The sequence below is a fragment of the Hemiscyllium ocellatum genome, chromosome 13, assembly GCF_020745735.1.
Source record: "Hemiscyllium ocellatum isolate sHemOce1 chromosome 13, sHemOce1.pat.X.cur, whole genome shotgun sequence".
Taxonomy (NCBI): domain Eukaryota; kingdom Metazoa; phylum Chordata; class Chondrichthyes; order Orectolobiformes; family Hemiscylliidae; genus Hemiscyllium; species Hemiscyllium ocellatum.
The window spans coordinates 47661099-47686159 of NC_083413.1; the positions used below are offsets into that span (position 1 = coordinate 47661099).

General features: G+C 41.2%; 1 protein-coding gene across 5 annotated transcripts in view; it reads right to left on the bottom strand.

Annotated features, from left to right (window-relative positions):
- Positions 1-6220, bottom strand: part of LOC132821532 (inactive N-acetylated-alpha-linked acidic dipeptidase-like protein 2) — a 973299-nt gene extending 967079 nt beyond the window's left edge. For 4 of the 5 annotated variants that reach the window (XM_060834143.1, XM_060834142.1, XM_060834144.1 and 1 more), the window contains exon 1: positions 6150-6194. The gene's annotated coding sequence lies outside the window, so the exon portion shown is untranslated. Of the gene's footprint in view, positions 1-6149 lie in introns of all 5 variants that reach the window. The other variant, XM_060834141.1, reaches the window with a different exon arrangement.
- Between the last annotated feature and the right edge of the window lie 18841 nt (positions 6221-25061).

A 25061-nucleotide genomic window follows, 5' to 3' on the forward strand; every position in this document is an offset into this window, starting at 1 on the left:
ATATGTCCTCAGCAGCAGAGCAGTCAAAGAAACACCCTGTGTCTCACTGACTCTGAAAACAGAGGAAAGCAATAACAGAAAGGGGTCACATACATCGTGGTTTGACATGTCACTGAACTCCATCAAGATTGGATGGCCAGCATCCCAATATCCCCACATTAAATAAAGTCGCAGTGGGCTTCTCTCTGGGTCAATTTGCCGCATTCTGTAATGGTGAAGAATTGTCCATTGGGACAATTATCCAGTCAAGAATCTGTACACACACAGGCATCAGGTACATGCAACGCATGGTATATCTTTATGTCTTCCAGCATCAGCATCTGCAACTGGACAGTGCTCTTCATGATAAGCTTCTAAGATGTTGCCAAATGAGGATAGGGCTCAAAAAGGTATCTTGAAAGTAAACTGTCCCATATTCACCTGGTTGGGGAAATCATACCCAACTGGATCAGCAGCTTTGTAGTCAATGAAAGTAAACTGTAATTTTGTTTAACTTGGAATGTTAATTACCATTTAAGTATTCTAAGTATTACCATTACTTAATGGTCCAGAAAGAAGAACTGCAATCATATGAGTGAGTTACCAAGACCGAAAAATGGGTATTTAGCGTGGGCCAGCTAAAGAAACACACCTGGGGATAAATCTTCAAATATAAATCAATGGCTGTAATGACTCTGATTTCCAGAGTTGGCTTTGCTGTCTCAAGTAGAATCTTGAATGCATTTCCTAAACTCTGCAATTACATAAAAGATGAATGATACCACCTACAACACAGCCATACCGATATGCTACTAACATCAGCACCTCTGCCAAGACTCTCGACACCATTGAAGATTTTAAGGAAATGCTCTACACTGATCTTGAATTCCTGACTGCCATACAAAACAAAGGAAAGATTAAAGTCCCCTCTTCTGGGGGACTTTACCACCAAGTTGGCTATGTCTTTTACACCTGGAACAAAAGATAAGTACAAAAACCCAATGCACAAAGCATCTTCCTGCTGAGAAATTATCCTCAGCATGGTGCCATTATAATCAATACCCCCTTACAACAGAAGGGTAAATACAAAATCAAATGGTGGCATAGAAGATTAGAGAATTAGCACCTCCTAGCACCTCCAGTATCATGTCATAGTTCAGAACAAAAGATCCAAGTGATGTCAGTATCATGCGATACACATGAGGACTGATGCCTACTAGACAAATCATCAACTAGGTTGATCAGTGAGGTACATTATACTAAGATATTGCAAGTTCGAGATAAAGAAGATCAAAGTCTCACCTCAAAACCAGCACATCTGAAGAGAGAAATTCAAAATACAGCTCAAGACCAATCAGGAAAATCTTCACACATGAAGGCTTAATTCAGAACAGAGGGATCAAATGAAGTGAGTTGCACTAGAATCCCATGGATGAGGGTTGTTGAAGTACAGTAGTAGTGTCCCAGTCTCTGGGCCGGCTGGCCACGATTCATGTCCCACCAGATCCAGAGGTGTGTGATAATACATATGAATAGGTTGATTAAAAATATCCAGAATCCTATGGACAGACCACTATGTCCAAATACAAGGAGCACTGCAAGTGCAGCAGAAATTATTCTGAAATAGGTGGACTTAGAGAGCAAAAAAGAACGAGCCTTAATGGCCTAACAGAAGAACCCAATATTGCAAGCAAAAAGCACAGGATTTCAACAGCTCAAGATGAACATCCAAAGACAAATCCAGAAGATAAAGCCAGGGAGATGCAAATATACAATCACCATGATGACAGGCAAATATGTTTTGAAACCATGATAGCAAGGCATCACAAGCTTTCCTCCCATGGAAACCATATTTCAATGCTTACCCCTCACTTAGAGCTGAGAGAGAAAGAGTGAGAGTATGGCTATTTTAACTTAGTCTGAACTGCAAGGCAGCCATTAATGCCTTGGATGATATGACCCCCAAAATTTAAATCCAATTTTGTCTGTGACCCCTACCTTGAGAAGCCTTATGGAAAGGTCCTACATGAGATAGACAAAGGTCAACAGATAAAAATCACCTCTCTGCAGCAGAAGATCTTCTGCAGATATGTTTGTGTTTCCCCTTCGACAATTGAGTGTATGGACTAGCATCTGTGAAATTTTGGGAACAGCTAAAAATATAAACACCACCAACAACATTCACTGTAACAACCACTGTTTTTCACAAGCTACTCTTCGTGAATGCAGAGATGATGCGATATTTCTTTGCAAATTTTTTTTAAACTCAATTAGACCTATGCATATGCGTTGTTTTTTTTCAGGTTTAGTAACTAATAAATGTGTGTTAACGCAAGTAAGCTTAGTTAAATTGACTCCTTTAAAATCTAAATTCCTTTGGTCTAGGAGAAAGGAGGGGATCTGCTTTTAAATTAACCTTGCTGCAACCAAATGAGAGGCTGAATGAACAAAGAAAGAAGCCAGTTTATCGGTCTTCATCCATGTGCTTAACAATTTAGAGTATCTGGAATCGAAACAATGCAACAGAGTTTGTCTTTGTTTAAAAATAATGAAGAAGTCTGATTGTGCACTTATATCAACTCATTGCTGGGGATTCAGAATTTTTTAATTTAAACATTAATGGTTTTCATCAGTATTGTATCATCTTTGTACTCAAAGATATCAAACTTTGTCTTGAACATATTCAGCAATTTAGCAATCACAGCCCCTTATGATTCACAACCCTTTTGAAAGATAAAAAATGTTCATCTTAGTCCAAAATGGTAAGCCTCTTTTTCTAAGAATGTGATCCCATATTCTTTACTCCCCACTCAGGAGAAATACATTGCCAGCAGCTACCCAAGATACTCCTTAAGAATGTTGTATTTCGGTAACATCACCCCTCATTCTAAATTTTCCAGAGAATACATTCCACTTAATCCCTTTCTCATAAGACAATTCTTCATCCAAGAAACCTGGTGAATTCTGTTGCACCCCTGTGAAAGCTAGTATATCCTTCCTTAGGTAAGCACACACAACTTGCCTTCATAAAACTGCCCAAAGTCATCGAGCACAGATCAAGGAATGAGACCCTATCAAGAATAATAATGTATGGACTGGCAGATGAATGTTTGGGTGAAGGCATGGGTCAGAACTGTTAGAAGACCAAATCAAAGAATAATTTGTACATCTTTTTGCTGATAAGTGTTCAGGATTCCAATTACAGATTATGTTCTGTATACCTCAGGGTCCAAAGCCATTAGAGAAAATAGGTCAATTTGACTCAGGAGCACTGTTTCACTACTTATCAAGTCAATATCCACTTTTCAAGTAATTGTGAAGATAACCATGGGCACTGTTGATAGAGTTTAAAGAATTAATTAGGTTTTGAAAACAACAAAACAATGTTTAAATGCTGTAAATTCAACAATAGGAAAGGTCACATCTGTGAAAGATTCCTCAATAATTACATCTTAATTGTAAAATCTAAGTGAGTTTTATTATAAATCATGTAAAGAACAACGTAAAGTGGAGGTGTTTGGGATTGGACAGCGGAAAGGGAAAACAGTGAACTGGAATATTAAAAAATATGCAAATCCAATATGGTAGGCATAGTAACAATGTAAGTAGTTGGAAAAATTATTTATTTCCACCTCAACCACATTTTGTAAAATACTTAGTCAATATTATAAATGTTTAAAGCCTGTATTTCTCTACCAGAAGAGCATTTTAAATGTGTAGTTCAAGTTATCATGTGATGTATTGTTTCAGTACAATTACTGTGGTACAACACAATGGGTCATGAACTACCCAGTAACAACTAGCAAACCCTTAGTTCCAATATTAACCTCTTAATTTAAATTTAACTGCCAAGATTTTCACATTCGCTTCCCCCCCGCATGACTTCTCCAAACAATAACAACTCTTCCAGGTAATGTATGACATTAAAAAGTTGAGTCACCAAGCAGGGACTTATCTGTAAAATGAAGACAGTCCAATTAAACCGTAGCAATCCCAGTAAAACTGGTCCATCTAGCCTATCTTTTTATACGAGGTAAAACACCTCTTCCCACCCTACCTCTTGCCTGGATTACACCTCTACCCACCCTACCTCTTGCAAAAATGCCATCCCGTATTCCCAACTCCTCCGCCTCCACCGTAGCTGCTCCCAGGAAGACCAGTTCCACCACAGAACACACCAGATGGGCTCCTTCTTTAGAGACTGCAATTTCCCTTCCCACATGGTTAAAGATGCCCTCCAACGTATCTCGTCCACATCCCGCACTTCCGCCCTCAGACCCCACCCTTCCAAGCATAACAAGGACAGAACGTCCCTGGTGCTCACCTTCCACCCTACCAACCTTCGCATAAACCAAATGATCCGCCGACATTTCTGCCACCTCCAAAAAGACCCCACCATCAGGGATATATTTCCCTCCCCACACCTTTCTGCCTTCCGCAAAGACCGTTCCCTCTGTCACTACCTGATCAGGTCCACGCCCCCCTACAACCCACCCTCCCATCCTGGCACCTTCCCCTGCCACCGCAGGAATTGCAAAACCTATGCCCACTCCTCCTCCCTCACCTCCATCCAACGCCCTAAAGGAGCCTTCCACATCCATCAAAGTTTTACCTGCACATCCACTAATATCATTTATTGTATCCGTTGCTCCCGATGCAGTCTCCTCTACATTGGGGAGACGGATGCCTCCTAGCAGAGCACTTTAGGGAACATCTCCGGGACACCTGCACCAATCAACTACACCACCCTGTGGCCCAACATTTTAACTCCCCCTCCCACTCTGCCAAGGACATGGAGGTCCTGGGCCTCCTTCACCACCACTCCCTCACCACCAGACGCCTGGAGGAAGAACACCTCATCTTCCGCCTCGGAACACTTCAACCCGAGGACATCAATGTGGACTTCAACAGCTTCCTCATTTCCCCTTCCCCACCTCACCCCAGTTCCAAACTTCCAGCTCAGCACTGTCCCCATGACTTGTCCTACCTGCCTATCTTCTTTTCCACCTATCCACTCCACCCTCCTCCCTGACCTATCACCTTCATCTCCTCCCCCACTCACCTATTGTACTCTATGCTACTTTCTCCCCACCCTCCTCTAGTTTACCTCTCCACCCTTCAGGGGCTCTGCCTTTATTCCTGATGAAGGGCTTTTGCCCGAAATGTCAATTTTACTGCTCCTCTGATGCTGCCTGAACTGCTGTGCTCTTCCAGCACCACTAATCCAGAGTATCTTTTAATACTCCTCACTCTTGCAACTAATTTCAGCATGCATTTTGATAGTGTGTGCCCGTTGAGAAGCAATTGTCAAATCGAAGTTGAACTGAACACAGACAGTAAATGAATTAAGCCAATCAAAAGTCGTTGTTTAACTAGGAGCTGTTAAGGCAAAACAAAAATCAATTTAAAAGGTGCTCTCATTTAGAGCACAGGTTCACAATCTCTCTCCAGCTTTCATCTGGTTTTTGCCACATGTAGAGTTAGAGGTATAGCATTACCTAAAGTACCTCGTTACTATCTGTCGCAGACACTGTGCCTGGTGTTACAATGGCATGACTTGTTGGCACGGGTGAATGTTCGTTGTAACACGGCGTCAGTTCCAGACAGGGTGCACTTAATCATACCTTGAGCCAGAGACGTCTCTTTCCCACTCAAACTAGCTTTATTCACTCACTGTGCGAAAAAGGTGTATTTATTAAAAGGTCCTAATCGTTTTTGTTTTAAACAGTGTACTCCCGTAAAGTTACGATCAACTGCACTCCTTCTAAATCAAAAAAGTTTCGTGCTAACAGATCCCTGCTCCCAACACCAAACGTGAGTCAACTTTCAACAGTGTTCGGGACACGCACTCCTCTCCGCCGCGGCCTTAAAGCCAGCGGGACAGCGGCCTCGCTTTCCCCCTCCTCCACCCGCGCTGCAGACCGCCACGGCCGCTCCCGGTGGCTTTAAAACCCAGGCGAGGCTGCGAAGGTAGAGCGGCCCCGGCAACAAGAGAGGAGCTGAGCCGACAAGGGAGTGCATTGCCCCAACCCGGAGCAGCTGCACCAGCAGCAGCGCAGGGGAACAAGACCCTCACACCTCCTCAGAGAAGATGCAGCCCAAAACCTCACACCAACTACTACTCAGCAGTCAACTGAGCTCCAACTCTGGGGAGGAAGCATTTTACCAACCTTCTAGGGAAAGTTGTGTAGAGCTGCCATTTCTTTTTCTTTTTTTCCGTGTTTCTCTCAGTTACTGTCCGACACACCCTTTCAATTTACTTCATTCCCTACAGCAGGTTCCCAAACTCATTCCCTCCCCTCCCACTTCAATTATTAAAAGCAGCATTAAAGGAATGGACGTGTACACAGTGCAAGCTTCAAGCAAACTCATTGTTTAAAAAAAACTACTTTGCACGAGTCACACAAGCAACCTATGGAGATCTTAAAGATCCAGATATTAAAAGTCATTTAAAGTGCAGTGATTTACCGCACCAGTACACAACCCGGGACAATATAAAATGTTGTATTCTTACAGGAAGTGTATTTGGATAGACTATCAGGTGTCAAACAACCTTTGTGCCGAAAGAACACAAGAGAAACTGGCAATCTGAAATAATTGATATGTATCATGATGGACCCATATGTAATTGTGATTTTGTTCTTGTTCTGAACCAAGTTGATTTTGTTTCGTAATTAGCAACACAATAACAGTCTCTTTTTTTCTTCTTATGCTCACTCAAGCGCACCAGTTCTACAAAAAGAAATAGAGGTAAATGAATGGCAGTTTGCTGCCAGAATAGTACTAGACAAACACAGAGCTAAGAGGGCTGACTGTAGAAAGTTGATTTATTATACAGTTCCAGTTATACCATAGTACAGAGAATCAACACAGCATTCCATATCGTATAGTCAGATGACAGAACTAATATACTTGGAGTGGGAGAGGTCTGTTTATCCAAGAGGTTGGCTGGATAACAATTTGAAGGCGTTACTGGAGCATGAAAAAAACAATCCCTTGGCCTAATAATATGTGCCAACAACATGTGTAAACCTTTGAGTTCACATCCTTACCTGGCACATGATCTGTTCCTTTTAGAACACCTTGATCTTTTTTCCTTAGATGATTAAAAATTGTGACTGTGAAATTGCCATTTGGAAGAAGCTTCACTACAGTTGGACAGGTAGTAGGAATTCTCCTGAATAAACTTAGACGAGTAGGCATTTACAGCACAGAGGGAGGCGATTTAGCCCATTGTGTCCACATAGGGTATCAAAGGTAGAACTACACTAATCCCATTTTCCTGTTCTTGGCCCATAGTCCCGAAGGCTATACCATAAAATGAGTATTTACCACTTAAATGTTAAGAGAATTTTTGATTCAACCGTGGCTTAGTGGTTTGCACTGCTGCCTCACAGTGCCAGAGACCCGGGTTCAATTCCCGCCTCAGGCAACCATCTGTGTGGAGTTTACACATTCTCCCCGTGTCTGCGTGGGTTTCCTCTGGGTGCTCCAGTTTCCTCTCACGATCCAAAGATGTGCAGGTTAGGTGAATTGGCCATGCTAAATTGCCTGTGGTGTTAGGGGATGGGGTAAATGTAGGGGAATGAGTGTGTGGGTTGCTCTTCGGAGGATCAGTGTAGACTTGTTGGGCCGAAGGGCCTGTTTCCACATTGTAAGTAATCTAATCTTACAAGCAGTGCATTCTAGACTCCCACTGCCTTCTCCTCTTAGCCTTCTATATCTTTCCTTAAATCCATGCCCCTGAGTTATTCACTCTTCTACCAATGAAAGGTGTGACTTCCTATATCCACGTATTTATGTGAAGGCTGATGCAAAGTGTTCATTGAGGATTGTGCCCATGTCTTCCTACATGTTCTTGAATGGACCCGAGCCTTTTCCTAATGTTTCTCTTGCTCTTTATTCTCTAAACCACTTTGGGTTTTACTTTATTCTACCCCCATCCCCCAGCACTTTCCTAGCTTTCATACTTTCCTTTTTAAGTTCTCTCCTGCACTTTTCACACTACTCTAGAAATTCTGCCATTTCGTGCTTTTAGTATCTGCCACAATCTTCTCTTTTTTGCTCCTTCCTAAATTTATGACTGTAGACATCCTAAAAATACATATCTTTAGGGAAAATTCGAAGGCATATTATAAATATAAAAGGAGGAAGAGGGTAATTATGAAAAGGGAAGGTCCATTCAAAGGCATAGTAGGGAATTCATGTGTGGAGCTGGTAGAAGTGAGTGAGGTTCTTCATGAGTACTTTGTATTGCTATTTACAAAGGAGAAGGACATTGTAGATGATGAGTCTTGGAAGGCGTACATTAGGAAAAAGGAGGAGATGTTGGGTGTTTTGAAAAGCATTGAGGTACACAAGTGCCAGGACCTGATAGGATCTATCTCAGAATGTTGAAGGAGGCAAGTAAGCAAATTGTTGGGGCATTCTGCAAAATCTTTCTATCCTCAGTCACAGGAGAGATCGCAGAGAACTTAAGAATACCCAGTCTTTCTCCTTTGTTTAAGAGGAGCAATAGAAATTACTGTCCATGAGTCTTACATCAGTGGTAGGGAAATTATTGGAGAATATTCTATGGAATGGAATTTACTCAGATTTGGAAATTGATGGACTTATTAACAATAGGCAGCATGGCTTTCTGTTGGGGGAAGGTCATGTCTCTCAAACTTCGCTGAGTTTTTTGAAGATGTGACAATGATGATTGATGAGGGCAGGGCAGTGGATGTTGTCTATGTGGACTTTAGTAAGGCCTTTTGTAAAGGTTTCCCATAGCAGGCTGATACAAAAGATGATGTTACTTGGGATTCATGGTGAGCTGGTAAGATAGATATAGAATCCATCACAATTCTATCAGAAATACAGAGATTAGTGGTGAAGGGTTTTTTTCCCATCTGGAAATCTGTGACCAATGGAAATCAGTGCTGAAACCATGCTATTGTAATTTATGTAAATGATTAGAGGAGAATGTAGATGGCTTAATTAGTAAGTTTGTGATGATACAAAGACTGGGGGAGCTGCAGAAAGTGAGGAGGATTGCCAGAAGATTCAGCTGGATATGGATAAGCTGGAGACTTGGGTGGAGAAATAGCAGATGGAGTTTAATCCAGGATAAATGTGAAATAATACATTTTGGAAGATCTAATACAGGAGGGAAGTATGTAGTAAATAGCAGAATCCTTACTAACATCAACATACAGAGGAATCTAGACATACAAGTCCACAGTTCCCTTAAAGTGGCAACACAAGTGGATAAGGTACTCAACACGCATATAGTTTGTTTGCCTTCATTGACTGAGGCATGGTGTATAAAAATTGGCAAGTCATGTTGCAGCATAGTTTAGTTAGGCCATGTATGGAATATTATTATTTACGGTTCTTGTTACCACATTAAGAGAAGGATGTGAAGATTTTGTAGGGGTTACAGAAATGGTTTATCAAGATATTGCCTTTGGAGGACATTAGCTGTGCAAAGAGATTGGGCAAGTTTGGTTTGGTTTTCACTGAAACATTAAAGAATGAAGGGCAACCTGATAGAAGTTTACAAAATTGAGAGGCACAGAAAAAGAACAGCAAAGTCTTTTTCCCAGGGTAGAAATATCAATTACTGGGGACATAGGTTTAAGGTAGAAGTTTAAAGGAGTTGTGAGAGGTAGGTTTTTTACACACTATGTGGTCAGTGCCTGGAATACGCTTCAAGAGGAGATCGTGGACTTGGATATAACAGCAATATTTAAGAGGCATCTGGATGGATACATGAATAGGTAGGGAACAGAAAGATACAGATCACGTGGAGGCAAAAGGTTTTTAGTATAGAACAGCATCATGTGTCGGCACAATCTTGGTGGGTTGAAGGGCCTGTTCCTTTGTTATACTATTCTTTGTCTTTGTCCCATCTTTTGACCTTTATAAAATAGATTTCCCTCTACACTCACTATTTCCTTCTTGCAAACATAGAAACATCGAAAATAGGTGCAGGAGTAGGCCATTCTGCACTTCAGGCCTGCATCACCATTCAATACGATCATGGCTGATCATGCAGTTTCAGTATCGCATTCCCGCCCTCTCCCATAACCTTTGATCCCTGTGGCCACAGGGGCCACATCCAGCTCTCTATTGAATATATCTCATGAACTGGCCCCAACAGCTTGCTATGGTATCGAACTCCGTGGCTACACAACTCTGAGTGAAGAAATTCTTCCTCACCACAGTCCTGAATGGTTTGCCCATTATTCTTAGACTGTGAATTAACTTTTTCCCAGGTCCATCCTAATCCTTTCCTAATATTATGCAAAATCTAATTGAGTTAGAATCACAATCTCCAAAATACTTTCCATCTACCAGGGCTTATTTCCAAATATTCGGTCCAGAACTGACCCCTCCATGGATGATCTAACACAAGAGGGAAGTACATAGTAAATAGCAGAACCCTTATTCACATCAACATACAGAAGAATCTAGGCATACAGGTCCACACTGGGCTTTCTACAGACTGACTAAAAAAGTTCTCCTGAGACAATTAAAAAATTTTGCTCCCAACCTACCTTGCATTAAACAGTCCTGATTAATAATTGGGTAGTTAAAATCTCCTAATATTATTGTCTTATATTCTGATATATCTCCAAAATTTGATTACAGATTTAATCCTCTATCTCCCCATGACTGTTAAGGGCCCTAACTTACAAACCTAAGTACACGTTTGCCCCTACTTCTTTCTACTCATTTGAGCCCATTTGATTCTCCTTCCAAGATGCTAAGGGGTGACCTTAAAGAAGTTTATAAGACCATGAGGGGCATGGATAGGATGAATAGCCAAGGTCTTTGCCCTGGGTAGGGAAGTCCAAAACTAGTGGACATAGGTTTTATGTGAGAGAAGAAAGGGACCTAAGGGGCAACTTCTTCACACAGAGGGTGGTGCCCATATGGAATGAACTGCCAGAGAAAGTGGAGGAGCTTGCTACAATTACAACACTTAAAAGGCATCTGGATGTGTAAGGGAACAGGAAGACTGTAGAGGTTTATGAGCCAAATGCTGGAAAATGAGACTAGATTAATTTAGGATATCTGGTCGGCATGGACAAGTTGGACTGAAGGGTCTGTTTCTGCACAGTTCTATGACTCTATGATTCTAAAAATAGTTTCAGTACTGTGATTGGGCACCCTGAGTTTTGAAGTCTTTGAAAGCTGCTTTTTCCTTCAATATTGGGTCTGAATATGGGAATCCCTCTTAAGTTAGCTAACTTGAAAAAAGTATGAAAGGATGAAGAATATAGGAAGGCTGGTTGAGTTACATAAATAGATGGAAAATCATGTATCCCTGAATCTAATATACAGGTAAAAAAAGTATGCCTCACTATTATTTTTATTCATTTGTAGGATGTGGGCATTGCTGGCTGTCCAGCATATTGCCCATTCCTAGGTTTCCTTTAAAAGGTGACAGTGAGTTGCCTTCTTGAACCCATAATGTCCCTCTATTGTGGATTGACCCACAATACTACTAGGAAGGGAATTTCAGGATTTTGACTGAGTGACAGTAAAGGAATGATAATATACTTCCAAGTCGAGATGGTGAATGGCTTGGAGGGGAACTTGAAGGTGATGGTGTTCCCATTTATTTGCTGACCTTGTACTTTTAGAAGGAAGTGGTCGTGAGTTTGGAAGATACTGTCCAAGAATCTTGAGTGAATTTCTTCAGTACATCATAGATAGCACACACTGCCACTACTGAGCATCAGTGATGGAGGAAATGGACTCTTGTGGACATTCAGTCAAGTGGGCTACTTTGTTCTGGATGGTGTCAAGCTTCTTGAGTGTTGTTGGAGCTGAACACTTCCAGACAAGTGGGGAGTATTCCATCACACATCTGAAGTGTGCATTGAAGATGGTGGACAGGCTTTGGGGAATCAGGACATGAGTTACTTGTCACAATTGGTACTTGTTACTCCGAGCCTCTGACCTGCTCTTGTAGCCACTGTGTTTATGTGGTGAGTCCAATTGAGTTTCTGTAACAGATATGTATCACATTGTGCAAAACAATCTACAGCTAGTCTACACAGGTGTAATAGGTCCAATTGCTTCATAGTTCACTGAAATCCTGGGCATTTTTTTAATAAAAGACCTTAAAGTAAGGAGGCAACGATCATAATATGGTAGAGTTCACTCTGAAGGTTGAAAGAGAGAAGGCAAAATCGGATGTTATGGTGTTACAGTTAAATAAAGATAATTACAGGGGCATGAGAGAAGAACTGATGAAAGTCAACTGGAAGCAGAGCCTGTTAGGGAAGACAGGACAGCAACAATGGCAGGAGTTTCTGGGTGTAATTGAGGACACAGTACAGAGGTTCATTCCAAAGAAAAGAAAGCTTATCCGGGGCAGGGTTAGACAGCCATGCCTGACAAAGGAAGTCAGGAAGTGTATCAAAGAAAAAGAGAGAGAGCCTATAAAGTGGCCAAGAGCAGTGGGAGATCAGAAGATTGGGAAGACTACAAAAACAAACAAAGGGTAACAAAGAAAGAAATAAGGAAGGAGAGGATCAAATATGAAGGTAAGCTAGCCAATAATATTAGAAATGATAGTAAAAGTTTCTTTCAATACATAAGAAACAAATGAGAGGCAAAAGTAGAAATTGGGCTGCTTTTCCTCTGTGGAAGCCAGCCATAGCCAAGCTCATGGCAGTGTGGATGGTCCATTTGTTCAGCGGAGAAGAAGGAGCATGGAAAGGCAACAGTGGTCAGAGATTCATTAGTGAGGGAAGTGCACAGGCATTTCTGCAGCTCAAGATGTGACTCCAGCATGGTATGCTGCTTCCCAGGTGACAGGGACATGGATATTAGAAATAGTTGTACAGCATTCTGAAAAGGAAGGATGTACAGTCAGAGGTCATGATACATTCCTGTCCACTACATGAAGGGACGGAAATGATGTCCAGCTAGCAGACTTTGGGATGTTAGGTCGGAAATTGGAAAGCAGGACCTCAAAAGTAGTATCTCTGTAATACTTCCCAGTGCTGCACAGTAATGAGTATGGAACTCAAAGGCTAGAGCAAGTGTATGAGTGAGAGAGTTGATGCAGGACTGAGGGCTTTAGATTTCTGAGGCAGATGGGACCTGTAGATGTTGGTGGAGTTACATTTGAATAGGAATATGAACAATATCTTCATAAGGATATTTGCTCATGCTCTGGGGAACATCTGAACTAGATTGGCGGGTGGATTGGAATCCTGAGAGTGAGAGTGAGAGACAGTCTTTACATGCAACACAGGACATCAGCTGTGACCTTTACAACATGTCACGGCTTGACCTTAGGCAGTTACACATGAGAGTGTCCAGTCATGCAAGTTCACTGTTGTACTGTTGAAATTGCTTTTTTAAGCACCTGTATTCTTCAAAGGGAAAAACACGAAATGTGTCTGGAGTTTGGCACATTATCCACATAAAGTGGCTTGCTGTCCAGCAGGAGTTGTCAGCCCCTCAAAGGAGACAAAGCATTGCAGATGCTAGAAATATGACACAATCACAGAGAAGGCTGGAGAAAATCAGTAGGTCTGGTAGCATCAGTGGAGAGAGAGAGAGAGAGAGAGAGAGACAGAGTTAACCTTTCAAGTCAATATGACTTCTTCAAAACTGACAATTGTTGGAAAATTTTTTTTTCATTCTTTAGATAGAAGCAGAGGAGGAGCAAGAGGGAAGATGGTGTAAGAGCTCCATGCAAAAGGATTGTTAATCCGAAGAAAGAAAGGAGATGTAAAAAGGACACAAATTGGGGTCTGACAGGACAGAATGGCTCCATTATAGTAAGTGTAAACAGGGCACAAGCATGACATGGCTGTGGGGAGGGAGGGGGAGAAAATGTAAAAAAAATGGAGAGCAGATGTAATATGGTCAGCTTTTGAGTTTATTGAATCCAGTATTGAGACCCTATGGCTGTAAAGTGCAGAAGTGGAAAATGAGGTGTTGCCCCACAATCTTGAGTTGTGCTTCATTAGAACATTACAGCAGGCCAAGGACAGAAATGTTAACATGACTGCAAGGGGTTCTATTGAAATGTCAAGAAACTGGGAGGTCAGGCTCATTCCTGCAGATAGAGCACAGGTTCTGGATGTAGGCTTGCTCGTTGAGCTGGAAGGTTCATTTCCGGACATTTCATCACCGTACTAGGTAACATCTTCAGTGGGCCTCCAGGCGAAACACTGTTGATGATTCCTGCTTTCTATTTATATGTTTGGGTTTGTTGCTGAGAAATTGGCTGATTGTGTTCATTGGGTACCCATTCTTTTTGAATACAAACCAGCAGACAAAACACATCCAGAAACCCTAGCCACTTTCCCCTACATCAGACATCTTGGAAATTACTGCCAGACTAGATATTTTTAGATTAGATTCCCTACAGTGTGGAAACAAGCCCTTCGGCTCAAGCAGTCCACATCGACCCTCCAAAGAGTAACCCACCCAGACCCATTTCCCTCTTACTAATGCACCTAACACTATGGACAATTTAGCATGGCCAATTCACCTGACCTGCACATCCTTGGATTACTCAGAGCCCTTGGCATCATGGTAGCCCACAAACCCACCAGCACACTAAAACATCAGCTAATGAACTTGAAAGACCCTATACAACAAGCAAAACTGATGCCATTTACAAAATACTGTACAAGAACTGAAACAAACACTACATTGGACAAACAGGCAGAAAACTAGCCACCAGGATACATGCACATTAACTAGCCACAAAACGACATGACCCTCTCTCACTAGTATCCTTACATACAGATAAGGAAGGACACCTCTTTGACTAGGACAACACATCCATCCTAGGACAAGCCAAACAGAAACATGCATGAGAATTCCCAGAAGCATGGCATTCCAACCGGACCTCCATCAACAAAAACATTGAGTTACACGCCATCTACCATCCCCTAAGAAAAAGAACCAGAAATGACATCACCGCAGGAAATGACATCACCAACCCAAAGAAGCCCAAACATGTAAATAGAAAGCAGGAATCATCAATAGTGTTCATCCAGAGGCTCACTGAAGATGTTACCTAGTAGGGTGACGAAATGTCTGGAAACGAACCTTGCAACTCAGCTAGCAAACCTACATCCAGAACCTCAACTTGAACTACAAATCTTCTCAAAACTCAATAGAGCACAGGTTTTCTGCAAAACAATAACCCAGTTTGTCTTTTGTCTTGCCAGTGTAAAGAAAACCACATTGTGAGCAGCAAATGCAGCAAACAAGATTGGAAGAAGTACAAATGAATTGCTGTTTCACATGGCAGTTATGTTCAGAGCCTTGATTGCCAGTGAGGAGGGAGGATGTGAATGGGCAAGTGTTACACCATCTGTGATTGCCAGGGAAAGTGTCGCAAGGGAGTGAGAAAGCATTAAGATTGACAGAGGAGGAGATAAGGTGCCACTGGGGGGAATGGTCCCTGTGGAATGCTGACAGTGCAAGGGAGTGGAAGATGTGATTAGTCATGGCATCCAGCAGGAGGCAACAGAATCATCGATGAAATGGCAGCCCTATTGCTTGTCCTCTGCTTCTGTCAAAAAAGAACTTATTTTCCAACACCTTTCAGTTTTGAAGAGTCTTATCAGCTTTAAAATGTTAACTATGTTTCTCTTTCCACACATGCTCTCAGATGTGCTGAATTTCTCCAGCATTCTGTGTTTATTGTCAGCCCCTCATTATCTTTGTTGTCATGAAGTTTTCTTGAACCCTTTGGTTGCTACACTCCTGCAATCCCTCTTTCTCTCTCTCTAGATAGTCACAGAATACCCATGGGACCTCCGATATCAGGGTTCTTAGCAGAGGCAGTAATGCAGAGCCTCGAACAAACAACTCTGTTAACCATCCAACCTAAACTTTGTGTCTGCTATGTGGATGGCACCTTTGTCATCATTAAATAAAACAAATTAGAGGAAATCTTCAAGACCATCAATAATATCCTTACTGGCATAAAATTCAATAAAGAGGAGGGAAATAATAACAACAAACTGCCATTCCAAGATATCACAGTAGAGCAAACAGCCAATGGGGAACTTCAAACTGGTGTTTACAGGAAAACAACACACACAAACCAAATTTTGAACTAAGCAAGCATACCAACATCCACAAATGAAGCTACATTAGAATATTATTTCAATAAGCCACAACATACTGTAGCACAGGGGATCTATGCAGAGCAGAGAAAAATCATCTATACAGTGTATTCAAAAAGAACGGTTACCCAATGAACACAGTCTGCCGATTTCTCAGCAACAAACCCAAACAAGCAGACAAAACACATCCAGAAACCCTAGCCACTCTCTCCTACATCACAGACATCTTGAAAATGACTGCCAGACTACTCAGACCCCTTGGCATCATGGTAGCCCACAGCCCACCAACACACTAAAACAGCAGCTAATTAACTTGAAAGACCCTATACAGACAACAAGCAAAACTGATGTCATTTACAAAATACCTTTCAAGAGCTGTAACAAGCTACATTGGAAAAACAGGCAGAAAACCAGCCACCAAGACGCACAAACATCAACTAGCCACAAAACGACATGACCCACTCTTACAATATCCTTACGTATGGATAAGGGAGGACACCACTTCAACTGGAACAACACATCCATCCTAGGACAAGCCAAACAGAGACACGCACAAGAATTCCTAGAAGCATGGCATTCCAACTGGAACTCATTGACTTGGATTCCATTTACCAGCACCTGAGAAAAAGAACAGGAAATGACATCACCACATGAAATGACGACACTACCAGAAATGACATCACCAACCCAAAGAAACTTCAAACCAGTGTCTATAGGAAAACATATAAATAGAAAGCAGGCTACTCCACCGGTGCTTCATTCGGAGGCTCATTGATGATGTTACCTAGTGATGAAACATCTGAAAACGGACCTTGCAGCTCAGCAAGCAAACCTACAACCAGAATAGCCACTTATTTATAATTGTAGCCCTTTCTGGGCATTCCAACACTCTTTAAAAAAAGCATTTTGGAATTACAGTTAAAACTCTTGCCAGTATTTCAAAGTCTGACCCATTGTCATAATAGCAGGAACCAAGCAGAGACTTTTCACACTTTCTCCTATTATTTTCAGTTCAAGCAAAATGTCCAAGTTCCAGCCATTTATAAAAGTAGCATTCATATTGTGAATAGCAAATAATTTCAAATCTAAATATTTAAGAATATCTTGATATGCTTTATTTTCTGACTTATTATTGTATCTCAGGACACTTTACAGCCTCTTCAGGATTTCAGTTTGATTAACCTGAGGCTTTTGGAATGAATATCACTATTCATTCTGTCCTCTGTGACTGCTACAACTTGAACCTCATTCCTAAGCACTTCCTTTTATTGGCAATACGAGCCATTAATAAATATATAAATCAATATTTCCATGATCCTCAATTCACTTAATAAAGTATCTTAATAATTTATCTTTGATGACTAGACTGTTCGGGAAATTAATCAGTTTAACCTTTCTTCCAAAATAACAAATTAATTTCCCCATAAATAATTATAAATTGCCTGCCTTCATTGCATTATCAGAGATTCACTTTGATTGTATTCGTCTGACATTGTCTTATCCACTTCCACACTCACTTCATTTACTCATTAAAAGCCTCTCATTCAACCTCTCTTTAAATCAATCCACCATCTGTTCTCACAAAATTGTATTGCACTCACCAACGCCTACCCACTGCCCCCGCCCCCATCCAACTGCAGCAATCTTAGTAAGAATTTAGCCCTGAATAATCAAATTGTTTGGTCTTTGCTCCACTTCCTAAGTTGCTCAGTGCCCTAACTTACTTTCTTTCGACCTCCAATAGAACCAGTCGATATTGAGCAATTAATCAAGTTCACCTCAGATTCCAAGTAAATTATTTACTAAGGATAATAAATTAATCTCTATTCAAGTTTAGGCCCAACAAACTAAATTGAAAAATAAATTAATCTCCTTTCACACCCCAATTCTATAAATTAGTGCTGCATCATAAATAGATATCCTGCACAGTCCCATTGGCACAAGCTCTTCAATCGCCACTCTCAAAGTTCCTTACCCAGTAATCACCTTACCATATTTGTTGATTTAGCTTTATTGCTTTCCGTTTCTTTAATTCCTTTGCTTTTAACTTTAAGTTTGAGCTGAGCTGCAATTTTTACGACCCAAGGCTTTCTGCTGAATTGAACTTTCATCTCCAATTATCCTTTAATTTACCATTCCATCCTACATTTGCTGCAAACCTTTTTGTAATACTGAATCTTAAAGTATTGAATGAAAATGACATTTCTCCCAACAAACTTCTTAATTCCAGGCCTCAACAGGAACAATATGGCTTACCCACATTCATTTAATCACAATGAAATTTCGGTGCAGAAAAGATGGGCTGAATGACCTCCTTCTGCACTATAACAATTCTGTGAAATTTCTCCAAGTCTTTACAGATAATCTGGATGTACTGCAAAACATTTTAGCCATCAATAATCAATCTTGCACACTGAGGTTTTCTTGATCTCTGCTGCAGATAAGACACTGTAACAAATTTTCCTCTTTTGTCTCTGACATTAAATAATCACCTGAGCAGAAGAAACAGAGACAAGCTGGTGATAGAATCATACAGCAATAATGGCATCCTTCAATCTTTAAGTACTGTTCTTAGTGAGTGTACCTACGCTACACAGACTGCAGCAGTTCAATAAGGTGACTCATTGTCACCTTCTCAAGTGGTGCTAGGCAACAAATACTGGCCTTGTTAGTGATGCCGGCGTTTCCTAAAAGAGTAAATATTTTTTTAAAAACTGTTATTAACTCATTGGATTCAATAGTCTGCAAAAGAAGCAAAGGCAAAGTCAGGAAAAACATTTTCATTCGGGTGTGTTGTGAGGGCATAGAATGCACGACCTGGAAGTGTGGTGGAGGCTGGTTCAATTGAGGCACTCAAAGAGGATGTTGGATGATTATCTCGATAAAAACCATGTGCAAGGGTATGGACAAAAAGCGGGAGATTGGCACTTAATACCAATTTGGTGCAGGCATGATATGCTGAATGGTCTCCTTCTGAGGTGTCACACTTCTGTGAGTTTATGAACAGTTTAGCTCGTACTGAGTCTTCATTGAATCAGCTGTAAGGTGGATACCTGCAGTGAGTGCCTCATTGGAGACGTCACACAAATAACTACAGCAAGCAGTAAGGCACATTAGAACATAATGCCTTTATGTCTGCCTGTCAAAAAGAAAGAAAATGTATTCACTATTGTTTACACTGTGTGTTATTCAATTTACCAATGCTATCAAATGTTATCATGCATAGACAGTTTGTTTTCTTGCCAATCTCTACATGTGCATTGTACAAATAGTCTTTAATATGGCAAGTTTCTGAATGAAATGCATGTGTTACATTGGCAGCTGTCAGAAGAATGGTGTTCCGATGTCACTGTTTCTGCCACTTTAGTCTTGACTCTAATCTCCAGGAAGTGTACTGAAAACTGAACAACCAGGAACACTACAGGCAACTACCAGCCGATCCAACCAAAGAGCTGAAAAATTGATCAAGACTTTGGATCCAGTCCTTCAATGTTCCCTAGGCACTCTCATCCCATGTACATATGGTGAGTACTCATGTGACTTGGCATACATTGTCTGTGCCATACGTTGTAAGCAAGGATGCCCTGAGGCATGGTATATTGGCGAGACCAAGCAGACACTACAACAATGGATGAATGGACACCGCACAACAATCACCAGGCAGAGGTGTTCCCTCCCAGTTGGGGAACACTTCAGTGATCAGGGGCATTGATCAAGACATTGGATCCACTCCTTCAGTGTTTCCTATGCACTTTGATCTCATGTACTTCTCGCATAGGTGACTGCTACGGCCTTCTTGGTTGTTCAGTTTTCAGTATGCTTCCTGGCAGTAATTTGTTCTATTCTGAATGAAGATGCCTCCTCCTTAATCTGCTGGTTTGATGATAATGTTGTGATTGGTTTTGAGAGCATGGATGGTGTTGCGTTGTGAGTGGGTGATGTTTTGCTCTACCTTGTGGGTGCGGCAGATGAATCTAACATTTATACCTTTCCTGAAGGGTTGAGCATACATTTCAATCCCAGAGCAGTGGTCCTCCAGAGGGGTCCAAGCTGACTCTTTCTTTGGTCGCTCTCGTCCGGTTGCCTGTGATGACTGTTCCAGTTCGTTGGTGGGCTCATTGGGGATCACTGTGACTACAGGATATCCTTAGTGCTTTCCTTTCACCACAACTTCTCATAACACTTGGAGAGTTGTATCTTTTTGGATAATTTGTTTGATTTGAGCATAGCACCTAACTGTTAGACTTCTTGTCTCTGCTGGGTTGATGACTTTCAGCTCACTTTGAGTTGTTACTACATGTGATTGTAACATCCTGTGTTTTATTTATGGTGAAGACTGCTGTTAACAGTATGCCAGTAACGTACATTTGTTTTTGTGTCATGCCCCAGTGATAATTTTGGAAGCAGATTAATATTGTTTGCAGTTGCTTTGGAGTGATCATCATGGTTTGAGGAAAACGCTTTGAAGTGGCTTATGGTCCAATTCTAATGTCACTTTATCTCTGCTTGTGAACATTTTCATCACTACCTATCTGAAAGAAACAATGTTCAGAAGCTCTTTCTAGATCTGAGCACATCATTATTCTGTTTATGTTAATGCCTTGAATGCACATGCAACTGGTTGTCCTTGCTGCATGAGTGTTGATCAAAATCCTATTCTGCTGGTGTCACACTGCAGGATGACTTCATGATTTACATCACTGTATTCCAGCACTGGTGTTGTTGTTACGAATTGCATGATTTTAGTGAACACTGCACCTGGTTTAGTACCTCAGTACCACTTCTCAGATTTGTGATAGCTCACACTTCAGTGACAAATTAGAAATGACTGTTGCAAATAATGGACAAATCCAACAAATTATTGCAGTGCTTTTACATTGTTTGGTTGCTGTAATGCTGCTGTAGCTCATAACTTTTCAGGATCAAGGAGAAAACTTTCTGCTGCCAAAACATAATCTATGTATTTGACTTCAAACCTCTTTAATGCAGCTTTTTTCTTGCTCAGCTTAAAGCTCAATTGGCAGGCTCTGTCTATCAGTCACTCTAGGTTTGATCATGGTTGACAATGATTTCTTCTGTTGAGTCTTCACATTCATATACTAAAGTTCATCCATGATCATATCCACTCTGGGAAGATCACTGTCTCATACTGTCTCTATTGATCCCTCTGTGGAACAGCTAAATGGTAAGTGTAACCATCTATAGTCCTGAATGGCATCCAGAATGCAGTGCATCAGTCTTCATGGTGGAAGACACCAGTAGCATGCCAGAACTTCAAGAGAGTCGGGGGCAGAGGTGAGTGTAGCGGCCATCACCATGGAAAAGGTGGATTAATCACCTGGACCAGAGGAATACACCCCAGTGTTCTGAGGGAGATGGCTGAGGAGATCATGGAGGCATTGATGCAGATTTTTCAGGATCCACTGGAGTCAGGGAGGTCCCAGAGCACTGGAAACTGACTAATGTAACACTGCTACTTACGAAGGGAGGGAGGAGAAATTATAGGCAAGTTCACCTGACCTCAGTTGTTGGCAAGATTTTAAAGTCCATTATTTAGAATGAGATTGTGGAGTATTTGGAAATGCATGGGAAAAACGGGGCTGAGGCAACATGGCTTTGTCAGGGAGAAGTCCTATCTGACAAATCTGTTAGAATTCTTTGAGGAGGCAACAAGCAAATTAGACAAAGAGAAGCCAGTGGATGTGAGCTGTTTGGACTTCCATAAGACCTTTGACAAGATGATGCAAGGAGGCTGTTAAATAAGGTAAGAGCCCATAGAGTTTGTGAAAAGGTACTGGTGAGATAGAAAGCAGGAGAATGGGTCTGACAAACGTATTAACCATGATCAAATGGTGAAGCAGATTCAATTGGCTGAATGGTTAACCCTGTTTCTATATTGTATTGCCTTATGATCTTAAAAAGCTATCACTTTCATCCAGCTTTATTGGCTGTAACCATCTTCCACAGGTAGTGGAATAAATATTTTTGCCTTTCCCAGTTGTGGCAAAATTTCTTTAATGGTTAGCACAGGGTAATTGGATCTCTTCAGAGCTTTTTTTGACCATTTTAATCAAAGCATATCCTCAGCTGCCCAGGTTGTTTCACTGCAACAATGCTGTGAATTCATTCATTGGTGTTAGACTTTTCTGGATTACTTTCTCTTTCTCCAGTCCTTCTATCTGTCATTCAGGCTGGCCTGAATGCATCTGGAACTTTCCTCAGCTGATGCTGAATGGGTAATACATCCTCATCTACTTCATGATGATACAATCTGGTAATACATGGTAAACCAAGAAACACATATATTCCTCCATTGTCAAGAATTTAGTATTCTGCAACTTGTTGGAAATCTCTTTTCCCATGTTGAGTATTACCTGTCCAAGCTTTTGACTTGCCCCAGCTGAGAGAAATGGCTCATGTTTACTGTTTAAATCCAGATCCTGGTTCTTGACATTGTATCAGGCTCTCAGTGTAAACTGTCCTTTTAGCATTAGTGGAGTGCCGTTACGTTATCTCAACATTTCAGGGCTCCATTTGTTGATCACTATTTTGAGTCACTTCACACAAGTCCATCAATGTCCCAATGTTGCATGATGCATTGGTTTCTATCTGACAATTTATACCAACTTGATGTTTTACTTCTGCAGTTATCGATCCAACAGTCACAAGCCATTTATCACCTAATGATCTGACTGAACCAACTGTTTCATGGTGTATAGTGATTCTTCAAAATTTTCAGCTGATTCCTGCTTCTATTTCTTCCTTCTAGCCAGATACTCATGGGCAAAATGAATTGGCATCTTGCATCAAGAACACTGCTGCCCCCCCCCCCCACCGGATATGCCTTCTTTTCCTCGATGTGATATGCTTTACACTATTTGCAATATGACCTTTGCCTGTGATCTTTCTGTCCTTTTGACCTGGAATGTCTTTCATCATTCATCAAGAAGTGATCTCTTCTGAATATGTTAATTTAAACCCTTAGTGCTTTGCAAGTTATGATGACTTTGCTGCGAGTAGGTTCCTCTTCTCCCAGCAAATGTGTTCATGCTGTGACATCTCTTGTACCTAATTCAATTCAGTCTTGGATTCAATCTTCTTTTAATTGTGCAAATTCACAGGATTCTGCAAGCTATGTTTTACACAATTACATGTTGAGACACAACTCTGTCACCTTGAGTTCTAATTTTGAATAGAGATCATTTATAGCTCATATTCACTCAGGGTTCAAAGCATTTCTTCAAGGCTTCCAACTTTTCTGCTGTCCACTATTTTGTTCTTTTAAGGCACAATACACCTTGTAAACATCTCCCGACAGTGAATATATAGAAACTCCAACCCCATGAATTTGACAGCGAACGAGGAAGAACAGAACTTGAAGGTTTCTTACGGTCACCTAGATTGAGAGGCTGATTCAAATTGTAAAAGTGCATTGGAAAAGAAAAGCAGCTGCTACCATTCCCCACCCTGGTGGAGTGGACGGAGCAGGTGCATTTTTTTCTGTCTTAGAGAACAGATGCTACCAGTTTGTGGGGTTTTTAAATGGGCAAATAATCAGGCACTTACTTAGAATAGGTTAATCATATCTGTAATCAGTTTTCTGTGTGTGAACCGCATGCAGTGGCAACTATGTCAAATGCCAATTTGGGCCATAAGCCATTGTGACCAAGTCAAACTGATCTCTGTAATGCAGACATAATCGCAGGTGTCAATATACTTATGAATGTCATATTTTGTATACAGGGAAGGATCATTTGAGCAACCTCAGTGCCCTCAGAAACTTTTCTTCTAGTTTCCCTCCCATTACATGTAGTGTAAGGTGCTATTCCTGGCTGTAGTATTTGACAAGAGACACCACTGGGCTTTAAACATGGCATCAATTGTAGGAAAGACAAAAGTCCCAGCAACAGTGAGCACATCTGCTGCTGGTGAGAGCACAATAGAAGTAGTGTAGAAGTATGGCTTTGATTTTTATGTCATCATTGTCTATAGGAACAGAGCCAGAAGACTGGAGGATAGCAAATGTTGTTCCCTTATTCAAGAAGGGGAGTAGGGACAATTCTGGTAATTATAGACCTGTGAGCCTTACTTTGGTTGTGGGTAAAGTGTTGGAAAAGGTTATAAGAGATAGGATTTATATTCCTCTCCAGATGAATAAGTTGATTAAGGATAGTCAACACGGTTTTGTGAAGGATAGACCATGCCTAACAAACCTTATTGAGTTCTTTGAGAAGGTGACAGAATAGGAGAATAAGGGAAAAGCAGTTGATGTGGTGTTTATGGATTTTTGTAAGACCTTTGATAAGGTTCCCCATGGTAGGCTATTGCACAAAATACAGAGGAATGGGATTAAGGGTGATTTAGGGGTTTGGATCAGAAATTGGAAGCTGAAAAAAGACAGATGATGGTGGTTGATAGGAAATATTCATCCTGGAGTTCAGTTACTAGAGGAGTACTGCAAGGATCAGTTTTAGGCACACTTGTTTGTCATTTTTATAAATGACCTGGATGAGGGCAGAGAAGGATGGGTTAGTAAATTTGTGGATGACACTAAGGTCAGTAGAATTGTGGATAGTGAGGAAGGATGTTGCAGGTTACAGAGAGACATAGATAAGCTGCAGAGCTGGGCTGAGAGGTGGCAAATGGAATTCAGTGCGGAAAAGTGTGAGGTGATTCACTTTGGAAGGAGTAATAGGAATGCAGATCACTGGGCTAATAGTAAGATTCTTGGTAGTGAGACCTCGGTGTCCAAGTCCATAGATCCTTGAAAGTTGTCACCCAGATTGATAGGGTTGTTAAGAAGGCATGTGGTGTGTTAGCTTTTATTGGTAGAGGGTTTGAGTTTCAAAACCATGTGATCATGCTGCAACTATTCAAAACTCTGGGGCGGCCGCACTTGGAGTATTGTGTACAGTTCTGGTCACCACATTATAGGAAGGATGTGGAAGCTTTGGAAAGGGTTCAGAGGAGATTTACTAG